Below are 17,948 nucleotides of genomic sequence, written 5' to 3'. Positions count from 1 at the left end.
ATATTTATGTGTTTAAAATGATATTGTATGAGTGGGTTAAAACAACAATCATTTTTGTCGACATTGAATGTCACAAATGGTCAGTTCGTCAGTTAAATCAAGTTGCAGACTCTTTCCCCCATTATCATTCTTACATCACTTGAAACCAAATCCGTATCATTAGACTAACAACATGACAATTAATTTTAATAATTCTTAGTGTGTAATTTATTTATTCTATTTTATTGGGTACATTTAATAAATGATGCAACAAACAAAAATTTAGCTGGATTTTTCGTATTTTTGTTTATGGTTATAAAATAAGATTATGCTTTAGTATTTGTTTGAATGTGTGGGCGGCGCTGAAACGCCCCTTTCAACTCTTCTGTATTCTGCGAGCTCAGTTCATCTTCAACAGCAGAGTAGCGGCAGACAGCAGAGCTTATTAATCCTGCCAATTCTTTGCTAGTGGTGCTTGCAAGATAAAATAATAATAATAATAATAATAATAATAATAATAATAATAATAAATATTATATTTTCAGGCTGCTGCATGTTATTGACAAAGCAGACTTGACAACTTTATTCATAAAACGCCATTTGAATTTTTCTTTAGCCTGTGATCTACAACGACATGGAATAAAATATATTAAAAAATGTTTGCCTACTTAATTTATTCTAGGCCATTCAGAAAAAAAAATAATGGGAAAAATCCAACCCACATTTATAATAAAATTTATAATAAAATAAGTTAAGTTTTCCCCATATCCTACTTAGAATTATGAACTGAATTCACAAATTCTGTAGATGACCCTATGAATATAGTGATGGTGTGACATCATTACAGATAATGAGTTCAGACGGGAAACACTGCACCTCTCTTGGTTTCATATGAATTACAAAGGCCTAAACATAAAATTATTATTATTACTTTTCTATTTAAATGGCTTATTTTAAAAGTAAAATGTCCAGCTAGACATGGTTCGTCTGATGCATAAACATGGTTAATTTCTGACGTTTCAGAAAGAAGTTCATGTAGACTGAGATGGCAGAAAGCACATTGTGTTGAGTTTTGTAAGGTTTTCATGTTATTTAGGGTGTCTTATGACCAAAACTGACGGAGCTGAAGCTCTTTCCTCTGTTATCAGGATGGAGAGTGTGGAGAAGTGCAGCAGACTACACTCTACAAGATAAAGCTTCAGTTGCTGTATGTAATAGTGAATGAAAACATGTTAGGCTACCTGTGAGGTTTTTCTTAAATAGGCATAGAATAAAATTAGTAGGCTAAAAGTCATCATATTTCATGTCGTTGTAGATCATATAGGCCTACAGTAAAATTCAAATGTCATAGAATAAAGTAATCGGCAGGATTAATAAGCTCTGCTGTCTGCCGCTTCTCTCCTGTTGAAGATGAACTGAGCTCTCGTTGCTGCTTGTCGGTGCAGAACAGAAGGATGAAAGGGGCGTTTCAGTGCCGCCCACACATTCAAACAAATATTAAAGCATAATCTCATTTTTGACCCTTAAACAAAAATACGAAAAATCCAGCAAAATTTTCGTTTTCCGTTTTTCAAACAAAACGAAAAAATGAAAATCAAACTGTTTCTCATTTATCTTTATTTCTTTTAAAATGGAAAATCAAATGACCAAAAGATACACTGACCCTTTTGGCACTTGATCATGCAGCCCTACATGCATTACAAAGGCACACCAGCGCATTATTAGACTATTATATGGGTGAGTAATTGTCTCAAAACATCCTTCGGCCCCCCCTTTTATTCACACCTCAGATTCATGCCTACATGAAGTGCTTACAGTTTGTGCTTCTCTTCAGCTGCTCTTCACTCTGCCCTTTGAACTTTGGATCATATTGTAGTTTCCAAGAGTAGGAACATTTAATTCCCCCATCAGATAATGTTTTCATCCATCAACACTTCACTTGCACAAGATCAAACTATTTTTTTTTAACATGCCACAATTCGTATTGTTATGGTTAACTAAAACAATAAAAAAGTGTACATTGAAATAAAATGTGAATAATAGATGAAAAACAGAATAAAAACTATTATATGAAAAAAAATCTAAAATCTAAAAATAAAAGCAAGTAAAAAATATTTAATTACTTTAATAGTATATAAATAATACCAAAATAACACCGCTTACAATAAAAATTATTGAAAAAGATTTTCTCTATATATCAATTTAATATCACTTTTACTCTATTTCTAAATTCTTTTCTTCTGGTCTACAAACAATGTTCAGTAAATTCCCTGAAATCCATTCTCTGCATCTCCTCACTTAAATATATGTGTGAAGACTTGTTCTCCTACCCTGACTATTGTTACAGTGAAACTAGACCCTGTTGTCTGTGTGTGTGGGTGTGGGGTGGGGGGGCTGGTGGTCCTTTTTGTTCTTGTGTAATTGTAGATTGAACAGCAGTTGTGTGTGTCTTGTATAAATAGATCTGAGTGACATGGATCAGCAGCAGCAGCTCAATCCAATTGTTTGATTTTTATGTTTATGTCAAGGATGGAGGAAGGGAGGTGACCCTCACAGTTCTCGTGTGGCAGAAGAAATGGAGAGTGTGAGGGGTACAGCAGATATTTAGTCATTCAGGTTCTTAGTAAGTGTTAAGGTTACAGTTCACACACAGACCTCAGTTGTCCTGTGCTTAGGTTAATTTGTCTTTATCTTCTTTTTTTCTTTTCTCAGTATGTGAAATTTTTCACCACTGACTCTCTGTGACTTTTTAAGTCTGGCCCCTTGCCCCCTTTCTGACCTGGGCCCCATCAGGTGTGCTTATGTGTCATGATTCTGACAACCCTGTCATGGCACAGAATGTGTCCCGGTGCTGCTGGCATGTCTCTGCTCATGTTGCAGAGCGGGTCGCATTGCTGCAAAAGCATGGTAGATGAGTTCTTACCATTCACAGTGAATCTCTTATATTCAAAATTAACCCGAAAATTAACCAAGAAGGAATCTAACCCCCAGAATAGAAATACTTTTGTTTGTTATTTTGGCATTGTTCCCCCTTCTGAAGTTTTTTTGCTTATCTCTTAATTGTACTTTTTTTTTTGTTTGAGAATGTTGAAATTATGTCTACTCTCAGAGCTGTTAATAAAACCTGTTAAAGGAACCGAAGGTGCTTCAGCACCTATTGTATCCGTATGCATGATTTTTTTCTTCCGCCGCAAGTCTATGGCAGCCCATTGAACCGCTTGCAGGAAAGTTGTGAAAATTTTGCAGACTGATAGAGGACAGTGAGAAAAGTTACCATAGCAAATTTGGTTCTGGTTCTGAAATCAAATTTTTGGTTACCATAGCAAACTCTCTAGTGCCACCACTTCTATAAACTTTCAAAAATGTTATGCTAATAACTTTTGAATCGTAAGCCTAAAAAAATGAAAATTCTTTTCCCTCTGATTCCTTGGCTCATGCTGAGTCGAAAGGACATCAAAATTCTAAAAGGTTTTGTTTTTTCACTATTTTCAATTGTTCGTAAAAACTACTTTTTTAACTTGTCCTAGGCCGTTGAACCGATTGTCATGAAAATTTAACCAAATCATATTCAGATCACGCAGGCAAAAAGTTGATTATTAATACTGTTTTCGAAAAGCACGTGAAAATTTTTTATGAAAAGCATGCAAGTGGACGTGAGGTTATATCTCTGCAACGGTTTGGCCTATTGAGACCAAACTTGATGTGTGTTATAACCAGCATCACCTGAGACTACCTGCAGTGTTTTGGTGCTGTGCCCCCTAGTGGTCAGGAGATGTGAAAAATGCATATTTTTGCTCATAACTTCTGAATGCTTTGGCCAAAAATCACAAAACTGGTCTCTTTAGATTCAGTGCATCATACCCAGTTTTCCCATGTCAGCCTATTTACAGAAATCTTCAGCTCCATTCCCTCATGGTACTCAAAATGTTTGGGGGCAGCGCCACCTTGTGGTCAAAGTTATAATGAAATTTAGAAATATGCTAATAACTTTTGCTTACATTAACCTATTGTAATCAGATTTCTGATACATTCCTTGGATCATGATGAGAACACAGATACCGATTTTATCATTATTGGCTGAACTTCCTGTTCACCATTTTGATTTATGTTGACAACCTACTTTTTCAAACTCCTCCTAGATCGTTGGTTCAGTTTTCACCAAATTCTCTCAGATCATCTTCAAACCAAGCTGGCAAAAAGTTATGGATTTTGTGTCGATACACAAAACGATTTTCATTTAGTGCATAAATGAATTTGCTTGAAAGATGCCAAACTGCATCTGAGGGCTGTATCTCTGCAAAGGTTTGACATATTGTCACGGTTGGGAAACCGTGATCTCTGGGTTTTGCACTTTGTGGTGAAGTCTGTGTGTTTCTCGTCTGCACTGATTAGTTTGTGGGCGTCTCCGTTAATTGTCATCAGCAGCAGCTGTCACTCATCACTCTCTCCCTATATAATGGCTTGTCTCACGTCTTGTGTTTGTGAGAGCGTTGTTTCATGTTGGTAATTGTTCTTTGCTTCTGTGTTGTTCTGCGTTTGGATGTCCGTGTCTTCCCCCGGAACCACATCCACTCATCGCACCTTCACAAGCATCACCACTTACCTTCGGCTCGATTCCCTGCAGTTCCTGTGCCATCCTCTCCTGCTGCCCACTCTCCACCACCATCTGGATTACTCACCGCCTTCCCCATCCTGGATTGTCGTCTTCCCAGCATTGTTTGTATTCTTGTTTGTTTTGTTTTGTTTTCATTAAATATTGTTCATACTCGCACTTGTTTCCAGCTTCTCTCGTCACAGAACGCTCTCACCAAAATGGAAGCAGCGAGCACCACCTCTTTATCTGATTTTATCCCCCACAGCATCAACCGTATGGATCAGCAGCAGGAGAGCATCGCTAACACCGGATGCGCTATCCAAGCGCTGGTGGCACAGGTGTCCGAGCTCACTCAGTAGATCCACTAGCTCACCTCTCCCACTGCGCCCATCGCACTGCCTGCGCCGCCCGTCCCCTGGGAGACCCCCAAGGGGATCACTTCCGGCCAGAGCCGCGACTTCCGGCGCCAGAAAACTATTCCGGTGAGCCAACCTTCTGCAGAACTTTCCTTAATAAATGTTCCATGCACTTTGCCTTACAGCCCCGCACCTTCGCCACCGAGGAGTCAAAGGTTGCGTTCACCCTGACTCTACTATCTGGCAAAGCCGCCCTATGGGGGACGGCGGTGTGGGAGAACCACATGTTGCGCCTCGTTCCACACTCTCTTGGAGGAGATGAGAAGGGTCTTCGATTGAGCCGCGGCCGGCAGGGAAGCCGCCCATCAGCTCTCAGACCTACATCAAGGGAAATCTTCTGTCATGGATTACTCCATCCAGTTCCGCACCCTGGCGGCCGCATGCCAGTGGTACGAGGCGGCGCAGTGGGATCGTTTCCTGCATGGGCTGGCCAACCGTGTTCAGAAGGAGATCTTCCTCCTCGAGCTGCCCCCCACACTCAACGGTCTCATCGACCTAGTCCTGCGAGTTGATGCCCCGATTAATCGGCTGGGTACACAGACCAGTCCTACACGCCATCCCATCTCTCCGGAAAGGGGCCGCTCGAGTCGAGAGAACGTGGTCGGTCCCATCGGCGACCATGAACCCATGCAGGTGGGTAGAGCTCGGCTGTCCCGGAGGGAGAGAGAGTGGCGGAGGTCCCAAGGACTATGTTTGTACTGCGGAGGCTCAGGACATACCATCTATTCCTGCCCGGTAAAAGAGCCAGCCCGGTAGTAAAAATGAGGCTACTACCGGGTGGGATCTCCGCTGGGAAGTCCTCAACAACATCATCGACTCTCCTTCCGGTGAAACTGCGGTGGGAGAATCACACACACGACTGTCACGCCCTTCTGGACTCCGGAGCTGAAGGTAATTTCATCGACTCACTCCTTGCACGCCACCTGAACATTCCTGTCCTGCCTGTGTCTCTTCCCATCCATGTCACCGCACTCAATGGCCAAGAACTGCCTCACGTCACTCACTGCACGGAACCCATCACTCTGCTCACTTCAGGCAATCATTGCGAAACCATATCCTTTTTTCTCATGGACTCCCCCGTAGCTCCCATTGTCTTAGGTCACCCCTGGTTAATGAAACATAATCCACGAGTGGATTGGGGTTCCAACACAGTCGCATTGTGGAATGAAAGTTGTCATGAGTCTTGTCTGGTTTCTGCTTGTCCTGTTGTCCCTGTCTCTGTCTTTCAGAAGGAGAACATGGTATTATCAAACATGCCCGCAGAGTATCTGGACCTGAAGGAGGTGTTCAGTAAGTCCCGTGCTGCTTCTCTTCCTCTGCATCGTCCCTACGACTGTGCCATAGACTTAGTACCAAGTAAGTCTCCGCCTAAAGGCAAATTATACTCTCTTTCTATTCCAGAGAGGGAGGCCATGGAGAAATACATTTCTGATTCCTTGGCATCTGGGTTCATGCGCCCTTCCTCTTCTCCAGCGGGGGCGGGATTTTTTTTTTGTGGGTAAGAAGGATGGTTCTCTGCGACCTAGTATTGACTACCGAGAGCTTAACAACATTACGGTAAAGAACACCTATCCATTACCACATATGTCTTCAGCTTTTGAGAGGTTACAGGGAGCATCCGTATTCAAAAAATTGGATTTACGTAATGCTTATCATTTGTTCCGCATCAGGAAGGGGGATGAATGGAAAACCGCCTTTAATACCCCTAGAGGGCACTTTGAATACTTGGTGATGCCGTTCGGGCTCTCCAACTCGCCAGGGGTTTTCCAAGCACTCGTTAATTACGTGTTGAGAGATATGGTAGATCAGTTTATATATGTTTACCTGGATGACATACTGATTTTTTCTTCATCTCTCCAGGAACACGTTCAACATGTCAGACGAGTGCTCCAGAGATTACTTGAGAATGGTCTTTTTGTCAAGGCGGAGAAATGCGTATTCCATGCACAGTCTGTTCCCTTCCTAGGGTATATCGTCTCGTCCGAGGGAATACGTATGGACCCTGACAAGGTTAAGGCTGTGATAGATTGGCCATCTCCAGATTCCCGTGAGGCCCTAGAGTGGTTTCTGGGGTTCGCCAATTTCTATCTGCATTTTATTCACAATTTCAGCCAACTAGCCTCACCTCTGACGGCCTTGACCTCTCCCAGTACTCCCTTCAGGTGTCGGACGCAGCTGGGACTGCATTCACTAACCTCAAAAGCCGCTTCGTTTCGGCTCCCATCCTTGTGGCCCCTGACCCCACATGGCAGTTCGTGGTGGAGGTCAATGCATCAGAGGTGGGGGTAGGAGCAGTGTTGTTCCAACGTGCTGCCTCGGACGATAAGGTACATCCTTGTGCGTTTTTTTCCCCATCTTTTATCTCCTGCTGAACGCAATTATGACATTGGTAATAAAGAATTGTTGGCCGTCAAATTAGCTTTAGAGGAGTGGCATCACTGGCTGGAAGGCTCAGGGGTACCTTTCATTGTTTGGACCGATCATAAGAATTTAGAATACATTAGAACTGCCAAAAGACTCAATTCCAGGCAGGCTCGGCGGGTACTTTTTTTCGGTCGCTTTGATTTTACTTTATCGTACCGCCCGGGTTACAAAAATGTCAAACCCGATTCTTTATCACGTCTTTTTGATCCCTCCGCCCGCCCGGTGACTCCCGAGTGTATTTTACCTGAGAAAGTAGTGGTCTCAGCACTCGTATGGGAGGTCGAGTCGAAGGTCAAGACGACCTTAGAAGGGCTAACGCCTCCGCCTGGTTGTCCACCGAACCATTTATTTGTGCCAGAGGAGTTAAGGTCCGAAGTCATTCAGTGGGGTCACTGCTCTAACGTTGCTTGTCATCCAGGGATAAGTCGAACTAATGGGTTGGTTAAACAACGATTCTGGTGGCCACTTATGGCTTGTGACGTCCGCGATTTTGTTTTGGCTTGCTCAGTTTGCGCCAGTGGTAAGTCATCTAACCGACCTCCTGATGGGCTCCTTCAACCGCTGTCTGTCCCTTCGAGACCCTGGTCCCACATCGCACTAGATTTTGTTACCGCCCTCCCGCCCTCTAATGGCATGACGGTCGTTTTGACTGTTTGGCGGCACATTTCATTCCCTTGCCCAAATTACCGACAGCCAAGGAGACAGCGGTCACTGTCCTAGATCACGTCTTTCGGCTTCATGGCCTCCCGGTAGATGTGGTTTCTAACAGGGGATCTCAATTTATATCCAAATTTTGGAAAGAGTTTTGTAAATTGCTAGGAGCATCAGTTAGCTTGTCTTCGGGTTATCATCCCCAAAGTAACGGGCAGTCTGAGCGAGCCAACCAAGATTTAGAGAGGACGTTGCGATGTTTGGTCTCCAAGAATCCTTCTTCCTGGAGCCAACAACTCTCTATGGTGGAGTACGCTCACAATTCGTTACCAGTGTCAGCTACGGGCATTTCTCCGTTCCAGTGCAGCTTAGGTTACCAGCCACCAGTTTTTCCCAGTCTGGAATCTGAAGTCGCGGTCCCCTCCGCCCATGCGTTTTACCAATAACATTCCTCTGCGATCCGTATCTAACAAGTTAGCTCCCAAATTTATTGGGCCTGCTAGGGACATATTGGATCACTCCCTTATTGATGATTACAATCAGCAGGTAGGCCCTTCTGGGAACTCCAGGAGGCGTTCTTAGAGGGGGGGTACTGTCACGGTTGGTAAACCGTGATCTCTGGGTTTTGCACTTTGTGGTGAAGTCTGTGTGTTTCGCGTCTGCACTGATTAGCTTGTGGGCGTCTCCGTTAATTGTCATCAGCAGCAGCTGTCACTCATCACTCCCTATATAATGGCTTGTCTCACGTCTTGTGTTTGTGAGAATGCTGTTACATGTTGGTTACTGTTCTTTGCTTCTGTGTTGTTCTGCGTTTGGATGTCCGTGTCTTCCCCCGGAACCTCATCCACTCATCGCACCTTCACAAGCATCACCACTTACCTTCGGCTCGATTCCCCTCAGTTCCTGTGCCATCCTCTCCTGCTGCCCACTCTCCACCACCATCTGGATTACTCACCGCCTTCACCATCCTGGATTGTCGTCTTCCCAGCGTTGGTGTATTCTTGTTTGTTTTGGTTTGTTTTCATTAAATATTGTTCATACTTGCACTTGTTTCCAGCTTCTCCTTCACCCAGTCGTCACACATATTTACACCAAACTTTGTATGTGCCATTGTCACCTCACACTGACCATGGCACATCAATTTGGCCAAGAGTACTAAACCAATCATTAACCTTTTATTATGAAATTTCCAAAAATGCTAATAACTTTTGATTGCATTAGGCTATTGTAATGAAACTGCTATGAAAATATCCATTTGGTCATGCTGACAACATAGATATCAATTTTGCAATAGTCAGCCAAACTTTGTCTGCCAATTTCATTTATGTTGAAAACCTACTTTTTTTAACTTCTCATCAATCGTTGGTTAGATTTACAAATTTTAGGCATCGTGCCAAACTGCGTCTGAAGCTGTATCTCTGCGAATATATGACATATTGATACCAAACTTTGTATATGCCATTATCACCTCACCCTGACCATGCCACATTCATTTGCTAACAGCGCCACCTATTGGTCAAGAGTAATAAACCATTAATTAACTGTTAATTACTATATTTACAAAAATGCTAATAGCTTTTGATTACATTAGCCTATTGTAATGAAACGAGTATGAAAATACCCCTTGGGTCATGCTGACAACATAGATACCAATTTTACCATAGTCAGCTGAATTTCCTGTCTGTCATTTTGATTTATATTGAAAACATACTTTTTTAAACCTCATCAACTGTTGGTTAGATTTTGACCAAAATCGAGTCAGATGATCTTCAGACTTTGCTCACAAACAGTTATGGATTTTGTGTTGATAAATTAAACCGTTTTTGTAACGTGCTACTACAAATTTTAGACATATTGTCAAACTGCATCTGATGCTATACATCTCTGCAAAGATTTGACATATTGACACCAAACTTTGTATGTGCCATTGTCACCTCACAATGACCATACCACATTAATTAAGAAGTTTGCTTCTGTAGTGCTGGCCATGTAATTGCTGCTTGCAGCTTTATTTGTTGTAGTAGTAGTAGTTGTTGTTGTTGTTCTGTGGCAGGGGTTCGGGCAAATGCTCTTCTTAAGCCCTTTATATTTTAACATTACCTTTAAACCCCTTGACACTTAGGACGTAGCATATTTTGGGGGCTCATTCGGGATCTTTAAGTAGTAACTTAAGTGCTTTTTGAAAAGTACTAACAGAAAAACTGAATATGTGCATAGTCAATGCTTTTATATACACTGTTGAAAAGTAAGGAGCTTTGATGGTTCTCTTTTTGGTGAGGGCAGAGTAGTGTGTAGTAATGGAATTTGACTTAATAGAGTTTACACTTACACCTTCCACAGATGTTTTTAATCGATGCAAAAAAAAGAAAAGAGATTTGTTATTGATTGCTGATTTCTTTAATGTTATGGTGCCTGGAGGTGCTACTAAGCAGGTGATTAAGGATGTACTGTATATCGAGTTACTAACTAGAGGTATTTTGCCTGATGATTCACAGCCTGATGTGTCAAGGGAGGATGTAGCAGCAAGAGAGGCATCTGCGTCTGGTCCGTCTCTTCTTACTGAATACCGACTAGGTCCGATGATTGAGATCAATTTAAAAGAGCTTGACTTTGAATTGAAAAAACAAGAACATGACATTTAAGTAGTACAACTCTGTACTGTTGAGGTCGAGGCAGATCGGGATATTAAGTTTAAAACACTTGAGAACGAAGCTGAGACATTGCAGAGGAAGTCTGTTCAGCCTGTTCCCCTCCCTTGGATGAGATCTCTCTCTTCAACAGCATTTGGTGTTGCCCAGTCACAATCTAGCACTGTTAACTACGATACAGTTGGTGATACAAAGCAGAATTAAGAGCGTATGAGTTGGTACCTGAAGCCTACCTTTCTGCTTCCGGAACTTAATGAAGACAGCCAAACAAACATACCGTATTTTCCGGACTATAAGTCGCACTTTTTTTCTTGCACTCTCTCTTGGTCCTGTGACTTATAGTCAGGTGCGACTTATCAAAATTAATTTGACATGAACCGAAAGAAATGAACCAAGAGAAAACATTACAGTCTACAGCCGCGAGAGGGCGCTCTATGCTGCTCATTGCTCCTGTAGTCTATCACTGAGCAGCATAGAGCGCCCTCTCACGGCTGTAGACGGTAATGTTTTCTCTAGGTTCTTGGTTCTAAATAAATGCGACTTATAGTCCAGTGCGACTTATATATGTTCTTTTCCTCGTCGTGATGTATTTTTGGACTGATGCGACTAATACTCAGGTGCGGCTTATAGTCCAAAAAATATGGTATGTAGAGTTTACACAGGAGAAGAGAACACTTTTTGAAAAGTGGTGCCTCACTAATAAGGTTACAAGTTTTGAACAGTTGCAGGAACTTATCCTATTTGGAGAGTTTCAAAATTGTGCTCCTGAAAATCTAGTTGTTCATTTAAATGAGCAAAAGGTAGGCAGTACTCTCTGAGGCAGCTGTGATAGCAGATGAATTTGTGGTTACCCATAAGGCAGTGTTCCCAGTTTCACGGCAGTCCAAACATCAGTTTTTGAATATTGAGCAATCAGAGAAGGAGGCTTCCAGTGTTCAAAGGGAAATGGCAGACAAGGGTTTGTAAGGCTGAAGTAAGACGCTACAGTAGCAAACGTGTAAGTTTCTATTTTTTGGATTCTGGGCACCTTATTTCTGATTGTACAGCATGGAAAAGAATGCTGCTGGGAAATCTAAAAGTGTGGCGTTTGCTAAAGCTATGTCAAGTCTTGAAAGCTGTCCCATGCCGGTTAAGAGTACTTGGTATGAACCCTTTCTTGTTACTGGTCCTGTTTTCCTTTCTACCCATCCTCTGGGTATGTCTCTCCATTCTAAGGGACACAGGTGCAACCCAGTCATTCATTCTAGCTGATGCATTGCCATTCTCACCAGAAACGTACTCCTATATGGATGTGTTGGTCCGGGGTAAAGAATTGTGATGTGTAAGGGTGCCACTGCATATGGTTTATCTAAAATCTGATTTGGTTACAGGTACAGTTCCTCTTGTTGTGCGAACTGAGCTGCCTGTGGATTGTGTAAGCCTTATCTTGGAGAATAACTTGTTAGGTGGTAAGGTAGTTACATCTCCAGTTGTTGTAGATTAGCCAGGTATGGCTCCTGATATCACTGCCCGTTACCCTTCTGTTCTTCCTTCTTGTGCTATAACTTGTGAGCAGGCTCAGAAGTGGGAAAAGACTGTGAATCTGATTGACTCATCCCTGAGTCCAGCTACAGATTCTCTGGCATGTACTCTATTTATTAAATCTCCAGCCACTTCCTTTGATCCTGAAATCTGAAATTTGACCAAGACCACCAAAGATTTGACCCATCTCTAGCAACCTGTGTTGAGGCAGCTGTTCCGTTGGATGGCTCGTGCAGTGCTAGAATAGCTTTCATCTGGGAAAATGCCATTTTAATCCATTGTTGGAGGCCACGTTATGTTGATGATGCTTTAGCTATCATCATACCCTCTGATTATCAACCTCAGGTTGTGCAGCTAGCCCATGAGCATCCCCTCTCTTTGAGTTAAAAACACCTACAAACGCATTTCACAACATTTCTTCTGACCTGGCTTGAAATCTAGTGTTTTCAGATTCTGCAAATGCTGTCATGTCTGCCAACTGGCAGGTAAGCCAAATCAGACCATTCCATCTGCCCCACTCCATCCGATTCCAGTGGTGGGGGAGCCCTTTGAGCATTTCATTTTGGATTGTGTTGGTCCGCTTTCAAAATCCAAATCCAAGCCCTCTCTTCCTTTGGGGCCCTGGTAATCAGTACTGGTTTTACCCCCAGTCCGACGCCCCTGCGTTTTAGCCCTGCAGAGCTGGTGTTCACGCACACTGTTTGTGGGCCCTTGAAACTGCTGATTGAGCAGTTGTTGTCCAAACAGCCTTTGTCTAGCAACATTTTGGACTATGCAAGTGCTTTTCGGGAATGCCTCCATAAAGCTTGTGAGGTGGCAAAAGTTCATTTGGTGACTGCCCAGTCCAAGATGAAGTTACATTACGACAAAACCAGTGTAAAACGTATCTTCCAACCTGGTCATTTAGTTCTGCTTCCTGTTCCAGGCTCAGCCCCAGAGGCTAAGTTCACTGGCCCTTATGCTGTTGATAAGAGACTCTCTGACACTGATTATGTGATCTTGACTCCAGATCGTAGGAGAATGAGTTGAGTGTGTCATCTGAACACGTTAAGTATTATGTTAGAAAAGAAACCTCAGAAGCTTGTGTTGCCAATGTTTTACCTGCAGGTGCTGCTACTGTGTTGTCTGCAGCATATTCTCCTGTGGAAGAAAACCTGGTTGTACATGAAGACCAAATGTTCTGTACACTGTACACTGCTACTATACTTAATTTCCCCACTCTTACTAACAAAAGATAACTGAGATGATTTTTGGTTATAGCTGGTTACTACAGGGGGTTTTGTAAAAACTTTGCTTCTGTGGTTGCTCTGTTGACAGATCTACTTAATACCTCTAGAAAATTTGTGTGGAGTCCAGCATGTAACTTTGCATTCAATGCTCCTAAAGACTTGTGCCATGCCCCCGTTCTTTCTGCTCCAAATTTTGGGTTGTCCTTCAAACTCCAGGTCGATGCTAGTTCCTCTGGAACAGCAAGAAGACTTAGCCTAAGACTTTTGTTGCTTTTCTTTCTTTCTCTCCCTCTCTACCTGTCTACTGCTTCTCTGGCTCCAACTTTTTCCACTCTGGCAGGTAGCTGATTGCCCTTTCCAGCTGCACCTACTTGCCATCTGAGAAGAACGTTCAGAAGACGAGAATTTCTCTACGCAGCACATCCTTTGTCCAGCCCTGCCCAGCTCAGTTTGTTGAAGCCTTTTGGAGTTCTGTATAGTTGTTATCTTCATTAATCTGAAGAACTGGTGACTAACTCTCTGTTGCTGCCAGAAGCCCTAGGTAACCTTTCTTGCTCTGTGTCGAGTAAGATACTGCAAGATACCCAGCCCACAGCTTTGCTGTTTAAGCCTTATTTTGTATTTCTATGTTACCTATTGCTTAAGGCTGATTTATACTTCTGCATTGAATCTACGCCATACCCTACACATAGATGCACATCCTATACCATAGCCTGACGTGCACCTCTCCAAAAATCTAAAAGCACATCAAATCTGTGCGAACCGCAAGCACTGTGTTTGCTAGAACCCCTCCCTCTGTATGTACTTGAGTTTTGTGTGTTGATGTGTACTTTTAATATATTTTATTGTTACATCTTCTTATATAAATTAAAACAAAGCAAAGAACAAGTGTCTTTTCATTTATTATACTACACAGCATTATGCATCAGAAGATGTCCGTGACAATCTGCCATGATACAACATCCTTGCGGAGACTGAAAGAATGCCATCTTCTCCTGTTCTGTTCTAGTGGTTTGCATGTGTACTGCACATCGACGCGGACTATGGACGCAGAAGTATAAATGAAAACTGACACATAGCCTACGGCGTAAAGGCTACGGCCTTTAGTATAGTAGAAGTATAAATCAGCCTTTAAGCCGTTACTCTGTTGATTGATTGTAACCTTTTGGAAGCTGTAGGGAGGTGGCTGTCTTTTCCTTTGTCCTATACATGTTTTTCTACTGGTTTGAGGATTAGATAGGAAGTGAGTGTATAATTTTGTTGTTGATTTTCTTTTATTCTTTGATTTTCTTTTTTGACAGGTTTACAAAGAATCTAACCCCCAGAATAGGAATACTTTTGTTTGTTATTTTGGCATTGTTCCCCCTTCTGAAGTTGAATTTGAATTTCTCCTTGAATTTTACATTGTTTTGTTTGAGAATTATGCCTGCTCGCAGAGCTGTTAATAAATACTGTTAAAGGGATCTTGACAGGCATAAATTAAATTGTAAATGTTTTTTAAAAAAAAATGTTTTATATTGTAATACAATTTCACAATATTTCAGTTATATGGCATAACATTTTATGCCCACTAAAGTAAGAGTTGCTAGCCGTGAAAGATAACTATGTACAAAAGCACAAAGCACTTCAATTTTATAAACCGGAAGTTTGGAAGAAATTGATTCAGTGATGATGATCTTCTTCTGGTGAAGTGATTGTTGCGGTGGCAGGATGTCTGATGTTGTACTGGAGAGAAATAAGACACATGCAACTGACCGGTTAGTGCCGGAAGATTTAAGAAATAACATTCCCTCATTTTCTGAGTATATTTATCCTTTTGTAACTCTGTCATTGTGTATGTGTCTTTCTTTTTAGGTATGAACTTGGCCTGGGGAACATACAGAGACACTGCTGATGACAGGAAGACAGATCAAGGGAAAGAGAAGAGAGACTCAGGAAAGCCAAGAATCTGGGATGAACTGAAGGTTAAATATATCATTAAATATATATTAATCAGAAGTGACATTTGAGGAATTAGAGAACGTAATGAAGGGGAAAATAAGGGGGAACAACATCTTGGGAATATTTGACAGTGGTAGAGCTGTCAATTCTAGTTAACTGGTACTAATATATACATTATTGTCAAACACATAAGTGATTACTCACTGGTCTTTCCTGCTTAACATTTTTATTAATAAATAAACATGAATGTATTCGCAAATGCAGAAGCAAGTGTGATTTTACACATCTTCACACGTGTACAGTATGTTGTGAACATGTGTGTGCCTCAAACAAGTGTGTGGCAGGTGTTGGACAGGAATGGTGTTAAATTCTCAGCACTGTCCCTATTCTTGGTTATTTGAATTTGTGGCTCCAGTGAATGGTGCCATAATCCAGGCCTTAATGATGAACGCCTCTATATGCGCACATATATGACACGTGGATATGTTCAAGATCATCTAGACAAACCCATTAATGCCTTTTTTAATGTTTTTAAAAAATGTTTTGTACAATCACGTTATTAAGGGATATTGCATGCTTTGAAAAAAGTTTGGCACAAAAGCATAACATTTTTTGTCAAGTCACTTAAATTTACCAAATGTGGCAACATCTAAATTAAAATGGGAAAAATATAATTTCATTATTTCTACATTAGGTTGCACAACTTAAATATTTTATATTTCGACAGTGTTATACTGTAAATTATATTCCCATTTTATCTTGGCAGCAAACGCAATAAAACATTTTGCCTCATTATTTAAGTCGGGTGAAAATAGCAACAAATTATTAGAATATTAGTATATTATTACAAAGGGGGATGAAAGGTTTTTATTTCACAATTTGAACTTTGTTTCTTGCAATTCTGAGAAAATGTCAAAATTGTGAGATATAAACAGAATTATGAGATGTAAACTTATAATTCAGAGAAAAAATGTATAACTTGCAATTCTGAATTTACGTCTCACCATTCAGATTTTTTTCCCACAACAAAATTAAATGTAATAAAGTTAAATGTAACTTTTTTTTTTATCTCATGATTCTTACTTTTTTCCCCCCCTTGTGTTTATATCTCACCATTATGAGTTTATCAAAATATCAAAATTGTGGGTTACAATTGCCTTTTTAGTATAATTATTATTAATTTTTTTATTCTGAAAAAAACAAAACAAAACAAAAACAGGCTTCCATACATTTTAAACCATTGATGATTTAAGGTGTTTTGACACGTCTCACTCTGTGAAATAATAGATGCACTGACCCTCATAAAGGCAAGGACAAACATTATTTATGTGGGTGGTTGGGAGCAGTCAGATGAAAGAGAATGTTTATGAGCGAGTACGTTGGATGTCACAGCTGTGAAAAAAAAAACAGTTATCAGCTTTTACAGTGAAGGAACATTTCTAGGGGAACAGCTTCTTATCACTATTAATAATAGCTGGTTGTCCTTGAGTATTCTTAAAAGAACAGAGGGCAGAGGACATCCTAAAGAAAGCCCAACACCCTCATTAATAACCTCTCTCCCTCTCTCTCTCTCTCTCTCTCTCTCTCTCTCTCTCTCCCTCTCTCTCTCTCTCTCTCTCTCACACTTTCTCTGTCTCTTAAGATTATATTTAGTTCAGCGGTGTTGACCTCTTGTTCTGCTGCAGACTCTGGCCTTTCAAGGCCCAACCACAAGTATGTTTGCTTAGCAACCCTTGATGTTTTCACCTAAGTGAACAGAGTTCACCAGTTCGCTACAGTAGCAGCTAATCATAATAATAATATAAGCATCAAAATCAGCAGCAGCAGACTGAGCATGTGCACCTCTGGTGATGCTCCTGTTGCTAGGTGTGCTATTATATAGACATTAATAATTTTATGTTTTGAATTATTATTTGAATTATTAATTTAATTTATTGAATTATTTTAATTATAAATTTGAATTATTAATAGTTTCGTTTTAATTTTGTGTGTGTTTCTCTACCTACTAATAGTGAAGTCATGTGCGCGTGATGTATGAGCTTCTGTCTGTATGTGTAGCAGCGCATTAGATTACCACCGTGATTAACTTGTATAATGAGCTGTTTAAAACATGCATTATAAAACGGATTGTTCCGGTCCTTGATTCTGATTGGTTGAGCCGTGTTCGAAGCTGTTGTAAATTACTACAAACATACACCTTTGTTTACTTCTGAGTGTTGCTCGGTAACCATTATGTTGCAACCACAACTGTTTCATAGGAACTACATTGTTTGGTTGAAGAATTCTATTTTTATTTATATCATTACACTTTGTATGCTCTGTTTTATTCTGTGACGGTGGGCAAAGACAGACAGGTTAATCTAAAAAAAACAAGACAAAAAAACAATAACAAGCAGATTAGTTAATTATGCATTCACTTTATACTTTGACAAAAATCTTCCATTACATTATGAGTATTCAGTAATGATAAAATGTACATTTATACACATTTTTGCATATGTGCAAGAATGAAGAACAAATGTGAGAATGCTGAAAAATGACAGAA

This window comes from Carassius carassius, chromosome 9 (assembly GCF_963082965.1).
Source record: "Carassius carassius chromosome 9, fCarCar2.1, whole genome shotgun sequence".
Classification (NCBI taxonomy): domain Eukaryota; kingdom Metazoa; phylum Chordata; class Actinopteri; order Cypriniformes; family Cyprinidae; genus Carassius; species Carassius carassius.
Note: the sequence above shows the minus strand (reverse complement) of the source record.